Source organism: Pelophylax lessonae (genome assembly GCF_965119305.1).
Source record: "Pelophylax lessonae genome assembly, chromosome: 9".
NCBI classification, from domain to species: Eukaryota; Metazoa; Chordata; class Amphibia; order Anura; family Ranidae; genus Pelophylax; species Pelophylax lessonae.
Genome location: NC_138776.1, coordinates 40707814 through 40723238, shown reverse-complemented (window position 1 = coordinate 40723238; position 15425 = coordinate 40707814).

Here is a 15425-nt window from a genome sequence, read left to right as displayed (position 1 = left end):
GTTTCCCTAAAATTCAGCAGACTCTGTCCCTAACAGGATTGAGAAGAGATCGTAGATCAGGATTGAGTGCAGATTCACCCCACCCCCCACACAGCAATATCGATTGTAGTTTGTAGAAGACACTGACCCTATAATTCAGCAGACTCTATCCCTAAAATGCCTACAACTCGCCCTGCCTAAACACTCCGACCTGTCCCTCAATTCTATCCGGACACAAATGGTTTTTTCCTGCCTATCTTTCCCTAATCAGCAGCCAGCACATTGATGTGTGCTCTGTCCCTTAGCTAAGCAGCAGAATGACGCTGCTGCGGCGGCTGCCTCGAACTTATAAAGACTTGGTCACATGCTTCAGACGGCCAATCACAGCTACTAAGACATTTGCAGGCATGGCTGGGATGGCTTAAGGCACACCAGTTAAACGATTGTTGATTGGCTGTTGAAAGCCCGCCATGAAAAGAGCGCCAAAGCATGCAAAACCCGGAAATAAAACGACCGAACACGGATTTTTACCCGAACATACAGTAAAGTGTCCGTGTCCGTGTTCGGGTAAAAAAAATCCAATTATTCGGTACGAACACGAATAATACAGTCCGTGTTCGCTCAACACTACTTGCAAGCCAAAGAAGGGGGGGGTGAATGTGTGCCCCCATGAACTACATGAGACTGTAGGCAGGTAGAAGTTCTGGCCGCCCGTTAACACAGCCCAATCAGGAAGCTAAAAGTTAAGTGTGTTACTGGGTTTTCCGTTGGGCAGGTTTTTGCTGGGTCCAGCCTATTTGTTCCGTGTGCTAAAAAAAGGAACGGGGGGGTCCACACCCGAGAGAGAGAGAAAGCCTGGACCTAAAAAGAGAAGAGAGTAAGGGATGGCCGGAGTCAGATGAGGACTGGAAATGCGAGGATTGGAATGCTGCCTAGCTCTCATCAGAGCCTGGAGGACCAGAGATTTGCTGACATCAGAGTTTAACCCACTATGGACTCATCCAATTATGGATTTAACCTAAGTAGGTATGCTGGGGCAGCCACAAGCCTAATGTTATGAGTTAGGGACATGTGGGGAATGTCTGCACTTTATTCCGAACTGTTACCTGCGATTGTCACCATAGTAATTTACTCTTCAGTAAAGCTTTTTGAAACTTTGCCTTTGCCTAGTCTGAACTAAATGAACTATTATATTCATCTAAAATCATTATTAACAGACACAAACATAACAGAGAACCTGTGTGAATTAGTCCTTTTTTATTGTTTTTTACATTTTTTTAATGTAAAAAGTTGTAACAATTCTTCTGTTTAACATTTTTTTTTTCGTTATTTGTTAATATTTAATTATTATATTTTTTAAAATGTGTTATTTTATTACAGGAGAGGGAAGCCTGCAACGCTGAGGCAGGGTGAAAATGCAGTGAAAGGGGGGCACACAGGAAGGGGGGTCAGAAGCAGGTAGAACAGGGAGGGGGATCGGTGTCTGAGAAGCAATTTCAGGAATCATGCCCTGTGTCTGTGTCTCTCCCTGCAGCAGGTGAAAGCTGGCAGGAAGGGGGAGAAACTTTTTTAGCTGCAGCTGAGAGCCACACAGGGCTTCCTTCTGTATTTGCCCCTCCACCCAACCGCACCGATTCCCCATGCTGTTGGGGCCCCCTGTGTGCCCAGGCACCCTATGGGAGGGCTGGTTGTCCCCTCCTATCAGTGGCCCTGCATACTCTCTTGGGTCTCTTATTATTTTATGCCAGGAAGGCGATAGTGCTAAAGTGGAAATCAGATACGGCCCCTAATCTGCCCTTCTGGAAGCTTTTAATCAATAAGGCTGTACTCCTATACAAAGCTACTTATTTTTCCCCGGGATTGCCCTAGGAAATATGAGAGGATCTGGCACTGATTGGGAGTGTACAATAGAAGATCAGGAGTCCACAGACTGAATTCATTCCCCTCTGATAAGGTTTAGTTTATGATATGAACAAATTTATTCCCCTGCAGAGACTCACGTTACATTTGTTCAGTTAGGATACTAAACACGAGTTAAAGCGGAGTTCCGGGCACAAAAACTTTTTTTCAATAAACATATCCCCGGGACAGTCAGGGCTAGTACATTCCATAATGGCTAGCCTCTGATCTGTCCCGGTTCGCACTTACCTGCAAGAAGAAATACTCACTTATAAAATTTCTTCTCCAGAGTTGCCATCTCTGTTGTGGGCAGCTGAAGCCGGCGCGATCCTCTTCTGCGTCCTCTTCCGTGTCTTCTTCTCCCAGAATGCTCATGCACCGGCCCCTCTCGTCACTTCCGGTGCGGCGCCACATTCCTCCACAGCTTCTGGGCATGCCCAGAAGCTGTTTAGCAGGGAATGCGGCGTCGCCCCAGGAGTGACGAGCGGGGCCGGTGCCGTTGCATTGATTCCTGGGAGCGATGACGTTCAGCTCCCAGGAATCATTGCAAGCCAGGAAGTGACGGCGGAGCCACGGCACAGAGGGAGGAAGTGAAGAATAGGTGAGTATTTTCTATCTACAATTACAAGGTGAGTAAAAAAAAAAATATACCTAACTATCCAATTCCTTTTCAGGTGAAGGAGACCAAGCGGATGGGCACAAAAAAAAAAGGTTGAAACTCAGCTTTAACCACTTGCCGACTGCCTAACGCCGATCTACGTCGGCAGTCAGCCCCTCACAGGCAAAGTGACGTAGGGCTACGTCACTAGCCTGTGAGGGTCTAGGGAGCGAGCGCGCGCCCCCGGAGGCGCGCTCCCGCTCCCGCGTGGTCACGGACCCCCCCGCGCGTGTGACCGGCGGACCCGATGTCCGCCGGTCACTCGGCGATCGGCGGGGGAGAGGGAGAATGTCAGGCAGCTTGTGTAAACAAGCCACCTGTCATTCTCCTTGCTGTTAGGATACTGACCACTCGGATCTAGTATGTAGATCCGTTGATCAGTGTCCATACAGCTCAAGCCCCAGCCAATCACAGTAGAAAGCACGCCCCTAGGGATACACACAGCCCCTCCCTCCCAAATAAAGTTAACCCCTTCACTACCAGTGTATTTTTACAGTAACAGTGCATATATATAGCACTGATTACTGTAGAAATGTCACTGGTAACCCCAAAAGTGTCAAAAATGTCTGTCAAGGGTCCGATCTGTCCGCCCCAATGTCGCAGTACCGCAAAAAAAATCGCAGATCGCCGCCATTACACGTTAAAAAAAAAAACAACAAAAATGACAGAAATCTTTCCCTTTGTTAGTAAACGCGATAACTTTTGCGCAAACCAATCAAAATACGCTTTTTGCGATTTTTTTTACCAAACATAGGTAGCATAAAACAAATTGGCCGAAAAAGTAAAAAAATTTTGATTTTTAAATTTTTTTTTGGGGGAATTTCATATAAAAAAATGTGAAAAATATTGCTATTTTTGCAAAATTGACGCTCTTTTTTTGTTTATAGCGCGTGATCAAAAAATCGCACAGGTGATCAAATACCACCAAAAGAAAGCTCTGTTTGTGGGAAAAAAAGGACGCCAAATTCGTTTAGGTACAGCGTCGCACGACCGCGCAATTGTCCGTTAAAGTCACGCAGTGCCGAATCGCAAAATACCCCCTGGTCGGAATGGGGGTAAAATCTTCCGGGGCTTAAGTGGTTAATATTCTTCCGATACATTATCCTGATGGTTGAGAGGGACCAGGAATCTCCTTATCATCAACCCTTGAAGTGATTTTATACGAGAATGACAGAGCGAGGTGTATGGAAGGTGTGTTGTTTCTTTCCCCTTTTTTTTTGGGGGGGGGGGGGGGTTCTATAATAGGAAGAGTTATTAGTAGTTCGATGTTTTATGTATTAGCCGGGGAATGCCCAAAGGCTACAGTATGTTTTGTACCTATACATCTCGATTTTTCAATAAAAGGAAATTTTCAAAAAAAAAAAAAGATACAGAATAGGAGAAAACAGATGCGAGCGGAAGCTGCCTCAGTTGCAAACTAGGTCACAGTATCAACTAACAGTAAATATACTTTGTAAGTTCTACTTCTTAAAGATATAAAAAAAATAAAATAAAATGTAAAGCCTAAAAAAAAAGACCATGGTGTTCAAAAACGGCTGTTGTATCTTTCTAAATAGATCAACAGATATTTTCTGTATTCACTGAAAGTGTTCTTAGCTTGAAAAAAAAGGGGACACAGTCAACCACTATATCTAAGGGCTGTAAGCTATAATATTATATTAATATTATTATTTATAATACTTCATTTTTTTTTCTTAATGATTTAAATTGGTTGTTAACCCACTTTGACAACTTTATATAATCCTCTCTGTTCCCTGATGACAGGTGCTCCTGTCTCTGTGTTTTATAAAAGAAAAAAATGTCAACTTTACCGTATTTCAGAGCGGCTCCTGGCGATCATGTGACCGGCTGGCTCTCTCCTCTCCCTGTCTGACAAATGCAGGGGGCGGGGCCGAGATTCCCTTGCTGACGTCAGGTGGGGTGAGAGGACTTGCCATCAGGGAACAGATAAAGGATTATATAGGACAAGAAAAGTTATTTTAGCAGCAGGAGGGATAGGGGCGGGCACTGACACAAGAAGACAAGCAGGGAGGGAGGGGGAAGAGGAGCACATGGTCTGGGGCTGCATGAGTGCTGACATGTACTGTGACATACTGAAGCAAAGCATGATCCCCTCGCTTTAGAGACTGGTCCGCAGGGCAGTTTTCCAACATAACGACCCCAAAATCACCTCTAGGACAACCACTGCCTTGCTAAAGAAGCTGAGGGTAAAGGTGATGTACTGGCCAAGCATGTCTCCAGATCTAAACCCTATTGAGCATCTGTGGGGCATCCTCAAACTGAAGGTGGAGAAGCGCAAGGTCTTTAACCGGTTGCCGACCGCCGCAAGTACATATACTGTGGCGGTCAGCCCCGGCCAGGCAAAGTGACGTATGGGTACGTCACTTGCCTGTCACTTGCTTGTGAGCCAATAGCAGGCGAGCACGCGCCCACCCCGGCTCGTTCCCTAGGAAGTCCGTGCGTGTGACCGGTGGACCCGATGTCCGCTGGTCACTCGGCGATCGTCGGTGGAGAGGGAGAAAGGCAGGCGGTTAATGTAAACAAGCCGCCTGTCATTCTCCCCTGTGTAGGAATAGTGATCATACGGTTCTACTATGTAGGACCGTTGATCTCTGTTCCTACACCAGTAGCCATGTCCAATCACAGTTAGAATCACGCCCCTAGGGACACACTTAACCCCTCCTTCCCCAATAAAGTTAACCCCTTCCCTGCCAGTGTCATTTTGCAGTAACAGTGCATATATATAGCACTGATTACTGTAGTAATGTCACTGGTAACCCCAAAAGTGTCAAAAATGTCAGTCAAGGGTCCGATCTGTCCACTGCAATGTCGCAGTACCGCAAAAAAAATTGCAGATCGCCGCCATTACGCGTTAAAAAAAACCACCAAAAATGACAAAAGTCTTTCCCTTAGTTAGTAAACGCAATAACTTTTGCGCAAACCAATCAAAATACACTTTTTGCTATTTTTTTTACCAAACATATGTAGCATAAAACAAATTGGCATAATATGTTAAAAAAATTTTGATTTTTTACATTTTTTTGGGGGAATTTCATATAAAAAATTTGAAAAATATTGTTATTTTTGCAAAATTGACGCTCTTTTTTTGTTTATAGCGCAAAAAGTAAAAATCGCACAGGTGATCAAATACCACCAAAAGAAAGCTCTGTTTGTGGGAAAAAAAGGACATCAAATTTGTTTAGGTACAGCGTCCCACGACCACGCAATTGTCTGGTAAATCACGCAGTGCCGAATCGCAAAAAAAACCCTGGTCGGAATGGGGGTAAAATCTTCCGGGGCTTAAGTGGTTAACATCCATCAGCTTCGTCATGTCCTCATGGAGGAGTGGAAGAGGACTCCAATGGCAATCTGCGAAGCTCTGGTGAACTCCATGCCTAAGAGGGTTAAGGCAGTGCTGGAAAATAGTGGTGGCCACACAAAATATTAATGCTTTGGGCCCAATTTGGATATTTTCACTTAGGGGTGTACTCACTTTTGTTGCCAGTGGTTTAGACATTAATGGCTGTGTGTTGAGTTATTTTGAAGGGACAGAACATTTACACTGTTATACAAACTGTACATTTACTATTTTACATTGTAGCAAAGTGTCATTTCTTCAGTGTTGTCACATGAAAAGATATAATAAAATATTTACAAAAATGTGAGGGGTGTACTCACTTTTGTGAGATACTGTATACTTTGCGGCTTGCAAGTGGTTTACCGGCATTATGGCTGAAGCTATCAGCCATAATCCAGGTATTTTTATTTTTTTTCAGCTGGTGATGCTCTTTTTCATGAAAGAGGTCCAAGTGGCGAATTAGCTCACTGGTGTTTCATGGGCTTACAGTTTTTACCGGCGGCAAGTTTAGGAAACGATCCAACAGACTGCGTGGCTGGCCAAAGAGGTAAACAGAGACCAGATCATCTCTGTTCACTTATATGATCTAGGACAGAGATCTCCAAACTAGGTCCCATGAGGCAAGGGCCATAGTTCGGAGATCCCTGATCTAGGAGGACCGGAGCGACGTCATGACATCACTTCCAGTCTAGAGTGCAAGTAAACAATTTTTTTTTTTTTTTTAAGTAGAAGATCTAATTTTTTTTATTTTTTTATATTTTGCTTTCAAAGGTAGAGGAGAGATTTGGGGTTTTATATACTCATATCTCTCTATAAAGAGGACCTGTCATCCCTTATTTTTAATACAAGGGATGTTTACATTTCTTGTAATAGGAATACAAGTGATAAAAAAGTAACATTTAAATAAAAGAATTATAAAAAAATAAAAATAAATAGGAAAAAAAAATTAAAGCACCCCCATCCCTTCGTGCTCATGTGAAGAAGTGATTGCTTATGTACGTCACACACATATATGTAAACTGTGTTTGCACCACACATGTGATGTATTGCCGCGATTGTTAGAGAGAGAGCAATAATTCTAGCACGAGAGCTCCTCTGTAACTCTAAACAGGTAACCTGTAAACATTTTTAAGGTGTCTCCTTTGGAGATTTTTAAGTATCATTGTTTGATGCCATTCCACGAGCCTGCGCAATTTAAAAGCGTGACATGTCATTTATCTATTTACTTGGAGTAACCACCTCTTTTACAGTATATGCTACAAAAATTTTGGGTTATATATTGTGTTTTTTTGTATTCAAATTTATTAAAGTGTTTTTTTTTTCCCAAAAAATTGCGTTTAAAAAACTGCTGTGCAAATACTATTTTATATACTATATTACAATTAAGTTCCATCCTATTAGCAGGCGTTAGCGAGTGTTGTTTCATTTCCCCCCTTTTACTCTTTGTTTCTGTTTCCTCCTCCTTCTCATCTCCTTGTGATCACACTTTGATTTAATAGAATCCATAATCATACTGAATTGTTTGGTTATGATGCAATAAGCAATTTTCTTTATTCCTTGGAAAGTAATTACATTTGACTATGAAAAAATAATTATGTTGGCGTTTATAGATGATTATTGAATTTCGTATTTCTCAAAACAGTAATCTGGGACTCAGAAGTGTGAGATTTGATAGAATTCCTGGGTCTGTTTTGATTCCTTCCTAAATAAAACAATACAGAAAATGCTATTTGATTTGTAGAACAACTGTACGTTATATAAAGAACCTACTCTTCACTTCAGCTCTGTTCCAGGAACTAGAAGCTTGCCTATATAGTTGAATTCTCCTGTACTGCAGCAAACCCTGCCAGACTTTTAACAAGCAAGCAAACCTAAATGAATCTCCCTCCAAATCAGCTAATTGGGATCGTCATTCAGAACTTATTTACCTGACATGCACCATCAGGTACCTCTGGACAGATGGCTAAATTATATCACTTTCATTATTATAATTAAGGAGCCCATCTCCTTGGGATATCGATTGCTATTATGTAACCAGATTATCACTAGAGTACATTACAATGTAAATATTATTGTGATCACATTTCCCAATTTATATTTTGGCAATGACCTTTTTGCAGCAAATGTTCAGAAAATAAAGTAGATAAAGGCATAATACACTTTCAAATGTTTTTATCCTTTTAAACACTTCTGCTCTAGGTTTACCCCTCCCTTCATGACCAGGCCATTTTTGCGATACGGCACTTTGTTACTTTAACTGACAATTGCGCGATCGTGTGACGCTGTACTCAAATCACATTAATGCTCTTTTTTCCCCCAAACAGAGCTTTCTTTTAGTGGTATTTGATCACCTCTGCGTTTTTTTTTTTTTTTTTTCGTATGGTGCCACAGGGGATCTGTCTTGAGAAGTTATTTGCAGAGAAGCAGGATATCCCGGACGAGCCCCCACGTGTAGCTTCCCCCCCGCAGTAAAACGGGGTCCGGACACTCTGCCTCTTAACCCCAAGAACAATCTCCGCCCCTCTGGCACACCTGCCAATAGTGTAAGTTCAAAGACCAATGAAAGCACACATGTTATGGTAAAATACAGAAATGTCTTTACTATAAGGTTTATGTGTAAAAGTAACAGACAGTAATAGTGTATTCTTGAATGAATTAGCTGATAAATAATAACTGAGATTAATAGCAATATAACTCAATATATTATATCAGGCCTCTTCTAGGGAATTCCACAACTTTAAATTACCCCAGAAGCCGGGGCAAGCACTTGAACAACAATGGATCACAATATAACAACTTTACACAAGCTTGGTGACCTCTACTTAAATTAGCGCTATGAGCCCAGGCAGGAGGAGAGCAGAAGAATGACTTTCTTCTATGTCAGACCTCTCTCTTCTTTCCCCTGACACCACAGGCCCAACTACAAACACTGTACCTAATTCGGTGCTTAGTGGCCTAACTCCACACTGCACATACACTACATATACAGAGCCCTGAGTATGTGTGTGCATGCCCGTATTGTACCAGTAACTTCAGTCCCTTAGAAGAAGGATGAGGCCTTGTATCTTTGGCTAGCCACTTTAGTTGGTGCACTTAGAACTCCTGCTTGGCAAAGTGTAACTGTGGTATGCTGACAGTATCCGGATAGCAAGGCAGACCCTGTGACTGCTTAACAGGGCTTCAATAAGACCCAGGTTCTGGCAAGTGAGGGCAAAGTGAAGTAACTCTCACCAATCCTGCGGTCAAGGACCAAATGAATGTCCTGAAAGAGGCAGGCTCTTCTTGTAACCCGACTGGTCACCTCACACTGGCACACTTCACAGCTGTCAGTGCAGGTGCACCTGGATCTGCACCTGGGATCCCCCTCTCTCAGGCTGGATGTACCCAACTGGCTGTGGATGCCTGAAACAACGTGGTGGACTGACCCAGGAGGCAATACCTCTTCCCTGGGTCCAGTCCCTTCCCCTGCCTCTTGGTGACCTCTTGGTGAATTCTCCTCAGCAGACAAGATGGATGCTTTTTGTCCTCCTCTTGCCAGAGAATCCTGGGGTCTGTAGTTCTGTTCTCATACAAAACTATGGATCCTTTTTTGGTGGGGACTACATGTCCCAGATTGCTTTGATGATTGTTGCTAATTGGCTCCATTCTCCCTGCCAATTCAGGGGAGGGAGCAGAATAAACAAAGTCAGCGTCAGTGAGGAGAAGGAGGGGGTAGAAATCCCCCGCAGGTGCATATAGGTATTCTTTCCGCTTAGTAAGAGCCTTGGTCAGCTTGGGATGGCCATAGGAGATGCAAGGCACCTGCTATATACAAAAAAACTTTGAAAAAAGAAACAATATTATTTTACTTTCTGCTTTAAAACATTCCCTATAAAAAATGTCAAATATCAAATGTCTTCATCAATTTAGGCCAATATGTATTCTGCTACATATTTTTGGTTAAAAAAAATCCCAATATGTGTTTATTGATTGGTTTGCACAAAAGTTATAGCAGCTACAAACTATGGTATATTTTTATTTTTTTATTTTTTTACTAGTAATGGTGGTGATCAGTGACTTATAGTGGGACTACGATATTGTTGTGGACAAATCGGACACCTAACTGACACTTTTTGGGGAAAAGTGACACTAATACAGTGATCGGTTCAAAACAAATGCACTGTCACTGTACTAATAACACTGACAGGGAAGGGGTTAATGTCAGGGACAATAAAAGGGTTACATGTGTTCCCTGGGAGTGATTACTAACTGTGGGGGAGGTGCTTTGACTGGGGGAATGTAAAGATCTATGTTCCTGCTTAGCAGAAACACAGAATCAGCACATACCCCTTTCACATTCTGCCTTTCTCCTGAATGATCGGCGGGTGCCGGCAGACATCGCGTCCGCTGGACTTGCTGATTGGCTCCCATTGTGTCCAATCACAGCGGGTGCAGGTCGCTGACAGCGCTCACATGCGCCCCAGACCCGGAAGTCTCAGATCACGTACTAGGTACGTGATCTGGCACAGATCGGCTGCCCTGCTGCAGTATATCTGCGTGGGGTGGTCCGCTAGTGGTTAAATAAATATTAGTGTAGTTTCCTGTGTTGTTAATTTCCTTTAGCTTGTATTAATGGGCTCACATCAGTGTTAATTTTGGCATTGAATTTTGGTTTAGTTTTAGTTCTAGTCTTTTGACTAAAATGCCATAGTTATAGTGGCATTTTAGTCGTATTCAAATCTAATGTATTTAGTTAAATTGTAATTCGTTATTTAAGCAGCTCTATTGAATTTCCAAACTCATATACTCCTTGAGTGAAAAAATCGAATATCATGTTATTATTTATGGTAAAAAGAAGAGGGGAGTTTTGGGACTTTAAATGAGGAGCATGTAAATATATGTCTCCATCCCTGGATCTGTAGCAAAAGAAGGGGGATTTTTGGGACTTAAGATGAGGCATGTGTGACAGAGAAAAAATAGTCAATGTTAGAAAACAAGAGTTTTATTTTCTTGGATCGTAAATGCATATCAGATTGCAATGTACATATATCAAGTTATATTCTATATTATCTGTCTATGTAATCTCTACTGACCTTTACCGGCATAGCTTTCCATTCCACACGTCCAGACTTCAGGGCCCTGGACACAACTCACTCACACCCAAGAGCATAGTGAATGGGTTACACAATTTTAATTTCAGTCTTTGGCTCTTATATACAGTATATAAAACAGGATACATTTCCAGGTCTATACATGTCATATTCTACATATAATAAAAATAGAATCATGCATAACAGGAAAAAGTCCTTTACCATTATCATTATTATTATTATACAGGATTTATATAGCGCCAACAGTTTGCGCAGCGCTTAACAAAATGAAGGCAGACATTACAGTTACAATACAATTTGGAACAAAAGGAATCAGAGGGCCCTGCTCGTTAGAGCTTACAATCTAAAAGGGAGGGTCATTGATACAAAAGGCAATAGCTGTGGGGAATGGGCTGATGGAGCAAGTGAAACAGTGTTATTAGTTAGTAGCCGGGTAGGCTTCTTTAAAGAGAAGGGTTTTCAGGGATTGTCTAAAGATGGATAGATTAGGGGACAGTCGGACAGATTGGGGTAGAGAGTTCCAAAGAATGGGAGAAGCTCTTGAGAAATCCTGGAGGCGAGCATGGGAAGAGGTGACAAGGGAGCTAGAGAGCAGGAGGTCTTGGGAGGAGCAAAGAGAGCGGCTTCGTTGATATTTTGAGATCAGGTGAGTGATGTAGCTGGGGGCAGAGTTGTGGATGGCTTTGTAAACTATTGTTAGCACTTTGAATTTTATTCGTTGGGTGAGTGGAAGCCAGTGAAGGGATTGGCAGAGAGGGGTGGAGGACACTGAATGGTTGGTAAGGTGGATAAGTCTTGCAGCTGCATTCATTATGGATTGAAGGGGGGATAATCTATGTAAGGGTAATCCAATGAGGAGGGAGTTGCAATAGTCGAGGCGAGAGATCACCAGGGCGTTAATCATCAGCAAGAGACCCTTTAAAATGTGCCTTTACGTAAAAGAAACAGATGTATATACAATAGGAAAGCAAACTCAAGCACCAACTTTTCAGAATAGCAAAATATCCTGCAAACAAAAATGTTCTACAACTTAGATAACAATGGGAGGAAATTTACATCTTCATCAGCAAAAATGTCTAAATTGCAATTGAGAGATTTTCAGTAAAATTTAAAAGTTAAAGTAAAACTCCAACAGTCAATTAAGCATCACAATATAACATTTAAATAAAGCATAATCCTAACAGTCTGCCCTTGAGACTTTAAATGAGGTGCAGCATGCCCAGTGATGAGATATAAAATGCAAGTTTATTGGTACATACAATGTCAGCAAGTAAACACGGACAAGCACCGTATTGTCAAACAGCTTTGTGTTGTTATACATAGTATGCTACATATTCGCAGTCAAGTTCAGTATTCCATAGAACAATCCATGGTAGGTATGAAAATGCAAAACAGTATCTCTCCTGCACTCAAGTGGTGTGTGGGAAGGTTAGTGGTCTTGTGTGGTCTTTGTTATCACCACCTAGGGTCTTGCTGCCCCCTCAGGACTAAGGGTATCCAAATATACTGAAAAACACCGACCTCGTGCATTACCACTTATAAAATGTATTAAAATCCAGAAAAGCATACATTGTACTCACAAACGCATGATAATAGCACACATGTAAGGGAAATGGAACCAATCACCTCCAGGACTGCCAGGATACTCCTATGGTGCTGGATGACGTGATGGCATCTGAACATGCCTGGCTGATGTGTTTCGAGGGAGAACCCCCTTTATCAGAGCCAAAAGTACTACTACTGACCCACCACGAATACATAAGGTGTTATTAAGCCAGTCCGTACCGCCCTCATTACTCAGATTGCTCACTTTTATGCACTGGCCCTGACTAGTATACCTGTGTTTCTTTTATCCCTCAATTTCTCTCCATCACTCAGCTACTGTCACCCCAATGCTGATGGAGAGGGGCAGAGGAAGGTCAAACAAGGATGCTGTGTCATGACGTAATTTGTTGTTAGGATGTCAGTGTCTAGTCGTAATGGTGCATAATGAAGGCCTCTTGATCCCTTTAGGGAAAGAGAGCCTTGACTGCTGGGGGCATGGCCAGGGGGCTTGGTTTAAGCAGGCTATATTGGACAAAGGATTGGATGGAGTCTTGGGTATGGGGTTGGCCCTGAGCTCAGTTAAAATACTTTCCCCAAAGGAATTCTGGGTCTTTAAGAAGAATGTGGTTGAAGTGCTGCCCACCCCCCCCCCCCCCGCCCCAATTTTCGGTCAGTATGTCACAGCTGTAGTGGCGGTTTTTGACCTTGACAGCAGTTAAAGTTATGGTAATGGGTTATGCCCTTGTTTGTAAATTGTGGGGTACACTGTCTGTCCTGCACTGATGGTAATGACAGACCCCCCCCCCCTTTCACCTTTTTTTTATTTAAGTTGGTAATGACTAAGAGTGCTCACAGTACAACTGTGACTGGTACTGGTCTAAAAGTGTATTTGTTTGGTATTGGAAACTAAATAAAAGCTGTGGCCTTGCCCTTTCCAACTTAACCACTTTGCCGCTGCTCACTAGAGCTCTACTGCGGCAAAGTGGCTCTTGTAGGTCTGACGACGTAGACCTACGTCGGCAGACACTCCCCCTTCTCGGCGGCGCTTGCGCGCCGCCGGAGGCTCGCTCCCGCTGTATTCAGCCACAGCGGGAGTCAAGCCAGGGGAGGAGCAGCGGCGATCGCCTCTGCTCTTCCCCGATCGTCGGGGAATTGAGTCTGGAGATCCGCCCGCTTGTGTAAACAGAGCGGGCGGATCTCCTAAGTGACAGGCAGTGTCAGATTGCAGGGTTCAGCATAGCTGAACCTGTGATCTGTCCCTGTGTCACTCAGTCACCTCCCCCCACACATGTCAGTAAGCACCAGGCATACATTAACCCCTCCCTCTCCAATAAAATTAATTTTATTTTGCCAGTGTAATTTTTACAGTAACAGTGCATATTTATAGCACTGATTACTGTAGTAATGTCACTGGTACCCCCAAAAGTGTCAAAAATGTCAGTCAAGGGTCCGATCTGTCCGCCGCAATGTCGCAGTTCAGCAAAAAAAACGAAGATCGCCGCCATTACTTGTTAAAAAAAAAAAACACCAAAAATTACAGAAATCTTTCCCTTAGTTAGTAAACGCAATAACTTTTGCGCAAACCAATCAAAATACGCTTATTGCGATTTTTTTTTACCAAAAATATGTAGCAGAAAACAAATGGGCCTAAAATGATAAAAAATTTTGATTTTTACATTTTTTTTTTGGGGGGGGGGGGGGAATTTCATATAAGAAAAATGTGAAAAATATTGTTCTTTTTTCAAAATTGTCACTCTTTTTTTGTTTATAGCGCAAAAAGTAAAAATCACACAGGTGATCAAATACCACCAAAAGAAAGCTCTATTTGTGGGATAAAAAGGATGTAAATTTCGTTTGGGTACAGCGTTGCATGACCGCGCAATTGTCCGTTAAAGTCGCACAGTGCCGAATCGCAAAAAGTGTCCCAGACGTAAGACAGCAAAATCCTCCGGTGGTAAAGTGGTTAATCGTTGTAAGTGTGTTTTTTATGGGGAGGGGGCAAGCGGGACTGGTTATTAAGGTAACATGGTTACTGGACCTATGCACCTCAGCAGTCATGAAAACCTGTGGCTTTGTGTAACTAAAGGGCAGGCTTGATCCACCTGCTGGTTTGAATAATTTTTGATCAATTTTTAGGCATTTTGCCAAGGCACTCCGGAAGAAACCTCAAGGCACCCCAGGGTGCCCCTGGTCGAAAAAGGCTGCCTTGGGTCTTCAATGGCCTCGGTAATGGCCTTGAGTACAAACTGCATTAAAAACTGTTTACTCTCCACTAAAAATTGTATTCAGAGACACAACTCTGCCAGGAAAGAACCTTTTTAAGTTCAATAACAATGTAACACTCCTTCAGGTTAGTTCTATTAACTTCTTTGTCCCCGTCTCAGAAATGACATTTAGCTCCCTCTATTTTTGGCTGTCATTAAACCTTCTTCTTCTTCTTGTGGTTTCTCCTAAAAGCTTTTCCTCCCCAAAATAAATCTGAATATATCCTAATATCTTCTGGCTTCATTTAGTGTCCTCTCCCACCCGCCGCTAATGCGCAGTCCAATATTTCACCATCAAGCGTGACCTTCAAGGGAGTATCCTTTTCTCATCTCACATCCCCAATTGTCATCCTGGGATTTCGTTTCCTCCTCTGTCACTGCCGCTGTTTACAAAGTATTCAAGCAGAGCCAATGTTTTAGTTTTTAAATAAACTATCGATCCGGCTGCCAGGGAAAAGATCAGTTTAATAAAAAATGATTTGGCACCAGAAGGAGTCCCAATAGCCCTGCGATAAATCACGGCCTGAACTCCCAAACTTGCTGTGACAATCCATCCTATGTCTTGCCGCTGCTGTCGGTGCGGCGGGAATGTAGTCAGAGGTTTGGAGGCCAGGAGAGGTCAGCGGAGGTCC